The following is a 4,235-nucleotide window of genomic DNA, read 5'->3' on the forward strand; positions in this document are numbered from 1 at the left end:
CGCCGTTTCCCGTGAAACGTTTAGTTGCACGATACAGTAGGAATGGTGAACTGTGGGGGAGGGTGATTCGTGATCGACGAGGAACTCGAGCGTGCCTGACGAAAAGAACCACCGCGTCGAGTTCATGACGCGTAGGAAAGTGCCACTTCAGAACTGCATTCAGTTTCCGTGGCCTGCAGCCCGGAAATGCTACCCTGACTCGAACGTCCACTAGCTGGAAGTCGATGTTTTCGCGTCGCTGCCACGGGGACTAGTCGATTTACTCGTTCCGAATTTTATTGCATCTCCACCGGTGTACCGGCTATCGAACGTCCAGCCGTGATTTGAATATTACGGACTGGCGAGGACTTCTTCCTCAATTTTCCAACCCTTCTCCGTGCTCCTTTTTTTTTTTTTTTTATAGAATTTTATACGATAGCGGTAAAATCTTCTCTCCTCGAGCACACGTTATTTAACGGGAATAATTTTCAAATTAATTCAGTAGAATTGTCTTTTTTTTCTCTGAGGTGCATGAAAATCGTGAACACTTTTAAATCCTTGAAAATGGAACGTGTAAAGAGGGTAATGCGATTTGAAATTCCTCGCCGCCGCAGGAGACAGACCTAAAATCGCGAAATTGTTCCGAATATCCCTAAATTCCTCGCGAATCGTCGTCGCTATTCAGGCGAAGCCATTCCCAGTGGCTGACGCGCGAACGGGTACAGAGAGAGGGAGAGAGGTTGAAACTGGAAATTTCCCAAAGTACACGGCGACAAAGTGGCTGTAATTGTGCGCGGCGCTAGTTTAGAAACACACGTCGCGCGATACAAACATGGAGCGTTCGCGAGATGCACACGCGGGACGAAAGAACGTCGGCTGGTTCGCACGCAGGAACCTCCACTTTTCCCTCTTCCACCACCTCGAAACTCTCCTCCTCGTCGTTTCTCTTTCCGCGCCCGCTTCTCTATTCACGTGCAAGGCGCCAGCAGCTTCCACGACGATGTTTCGCTTTTATGTTCTCCCTCTCTGACAACGACAGGTTACACTCTTCTGCTCTCTCTCTCTCTCTCTCTCTCTTTCTGCACGCGAGTTTCTTCCCTCAGCCTCTGCCGCGTTTCGCCAACTTCACCGACCGCTTCCTCTTTTCGTACCGCGAGAAATTCCCCCGGGGACGATTCGACTTGAGCCGGGGGAAAAAAGGGGGAAAAGAGTAGTCGTGAACGTTGTGTGTGTATGAAGGTTTTTAATCGTGAACCCCTTTATTTCTCTTCTGATGACCGCTGCTCGGGCTTTACTTTTCAGCTGAATAATGGGGGTTCTGCAGGATGAAAGCCTTGGAAGAATAATAGTGATATTTATCATTATATATAATAGCAGAGGAATCAAAGTGTCGTTCATGTAGAGATCAGAAAAGGAGCGTTTCTAAAGTAGAGAGAAAGAGAGAGAGAGAGAGAGAAGAAAAAAAGAAATTGAAATCGAAGGGGGAACGCGGTCATCTCCAGCGTTGAGGTCGCGTTGTCCGATGGAAATTATCGGATATTCCAGCGTGACGACGTCATTTTGACCCACATGCGAGACCAGGGACAAAGGATCTGTTCGTGGAAAGCTCTCGGACCTACCTAAGCTTCCCTGGAATTCCTTTTCCCTCTGTCATGTGAAAAAATGAACGACGTGTGTGTGTGTGTGTGTGTTAGATGAACGTGTGTTCGTCTTTTAACATGCACTCGAAGCAAAGCTTGATTGTTTCTGGTCGTTTAACGGCGGAAAATTAACGCGGTGAGAATGCGAATGCGTGAAACCGCCAGACGATAACTATGAAACATTTTGCCGGGTTCCTTTGGTAACCGTGCAAATAGCTAATTAATACGGTTGGGTAGAGAACTTGGGCGTCGAATGCTCGGCTCTTATACTCGTTGGGTTTCAATAGAAAATCTCATCTTGCGCGACAAGCTAGAAGGAGATCGACTAATTGACGAGCGGAGGGAACCGCGCTTTGCCGCTGCGTTTTATCGCGCTTAATCGAAACATTAATGGCTTCTTGCGCGAACGACGGATCGATTAATTGACGTGGTAATAGGGTAATTGTACGCTCATTGTTATATTTTATCGCGTTTCGATGGAAATTCGGCGAATTGCTTGAACGTGGGATTCTCACAGGGGTGGGTAATCAGTTTTTCGAGAGATCGTTCAATCCTCGATTCCACTTTTCGCGTCATTGATCCACTACCCTGGAAAAGACTCGACAGAGAGCTCGTCAAACTTCTATCTGTCAGACAGTGTTAAAAATACGCTTCCCCACAATATACCATTCGAAAGATTAATTCTCTGATAATGCTAATAGCGAACAAAGGATGTAGAAAAAAAAAAACAACAGAGAACAACGTGTATCCATGCAGGTGACAGTTCGTGGCCCAGTCTCTCTTTCCAGGCTTAAATTCCGATATTCCGGGGGCACGATCATAGGCTTTCGCAAAATAAAACGAAACAGTAGGAAACAGGAAGGATAAGAGTGAAAAGAAATCAGCTGAAAATGGAGACACGCGGAGATTTCAATCGATCGTTTGAACCTCGACAAAGCTAGGGAGGGGGGAAAAAAAAAACGGATGTCGATCGATATTTCCGCGCGACCAGAAATTTCCTGTGTTTCGACAGCAGGCCGATAAAACGTTACGGGGTTGTATCGATGGTCGCGCACCGCGAGATAAAGGGGTTGCGCGGCGCGCACCTAAGTCGCGACGGGAGGCCACGGAAAAGAGGCGTAAAAAAAAGAAGAAGAAAAAAACGAGGAAGAAAAACGCTGGAACGCGGCCAGTTCTCGTACTTTCCTGTCGCGAATCCCGATTCCCCCTCCCTTTGTCGGATACAGTGGAACGGTCGCTTTGTGTCACGCCGCGTAATTTCGGCCCGCCTATTAGCCAGCCAAGAAATAATTTACCAAGTGGATCCTCTGTTGGGGACATCGTCGCTCTCCCACGGTTATTCCATACGCGAACTGGTATTTTTGAACGTCTTCTTTCGTTTAATCGCGATCCGCCACGTTCCTCTGATTCCTCCTCTGTCGGTTCTCGATCCAATTCTTCGTTTCTTGGAAGTCGTTGGAAGGGATGCTGGGACAATGAGAAGCTCTTTGTCGCGAAACATGAGGCTTTAAGAGACATCAGGGAGCTATGGAGTTTAACATATTCATTATGACCCTCTATTCTCCGCTCTATGCTTCCTTCTCTCGAGCACCACCCTTGCCAATGCTTCGGTGTCTTTGGCTGCCGGTTAAAGGCGGACTGAGAAACTCCATTGAATTTTCGGCGCGGCGCTTGACTTTGTGCAGACGAAACGAATTAAGCTGGCAGCTAGAGAGCGGAAAGGAATGGCTCTTGGGACCTCGCGATTGTTTTACACGGTGTTTAATTCCAACCGTTCGAATCGGTCAGGGAAGTATTGTAGAGTGAGTGGGTTGATTATTCCAGGGAATGGAGATAGTGCTCTGTTCGAGTGAATTGATTTCGTGCTTGTTCTTCCTTTTTCCTTGAGAATTCTACACTGTGCTATTTTAAACGTCATACTGCTAACACAGCTATGTTATTTCTATCGCAAAGTATCTATCGCAGTTCCAACCCCTTCCGTGATCGAAATATTTTCTAAAGAATTTACCTCTCTAGTAGAAATTTGTATTCGAGTACAGAAACGGGACCGAAAGGGTTAAGCTACTATGCCTCTCAATGGGACAATTCCTCATTCGTCGCTAACCTACCTACTCGCCTAATTGAGATTCAGAAATTCCCTTGTGTAGCCAATTTCGAGTCCCAGTAACCAACTTAAGATTATAGCGAGCAACTTATGGATTTCTATATCTGAGGTGCGCCATCCTCCGCGACGTTAGCCCAACTGTTCGAAACACAAGAGACTCGGTAGAATGCTGCTCTGTTCGTATTTGAACTTGGAAGGAAATTCGAAGCGGGGTAATTACGTTCTCGATGATTCTCCAGAGGCGCCCGGTGGTCCTGCGACCAGAGGATGTCACAGGATTATAGAACGGAAGGTGTACAAGACGCCTGGGAGCAATGGGACGTAACACTCATTATGCGTGGCTCGTCGCTTCTCGCTGGCCGGATTAAGTCGTAGATGTGTGTATTTAGTGTACACCCGAGTTCGTAGAAATATGTTAACGGTCGCCTGTGCACCAAACTTCGGAGTTGCATCTTCAATTTCTGTTGCCTTGTGCGTCGAGTAATCGCGCGATCTCCCGTTGCGGTACATTT

This window comes from Habropoda laboriosa, unplaced genomic scaffold, assembly GCF_001263275.1.
Source record: "Habropoda laboriosa isolate 0110345459 unplaced genomic scaffold, ASM126327v1 scaffold15, whole genome shotgun sequence".
Lineage (NCBI taxonomy): Eukaryota > Metazoa > Arthropoda > Insecta > Hymenoptera > Apidae > Habropoda > Habropoda laboriosa.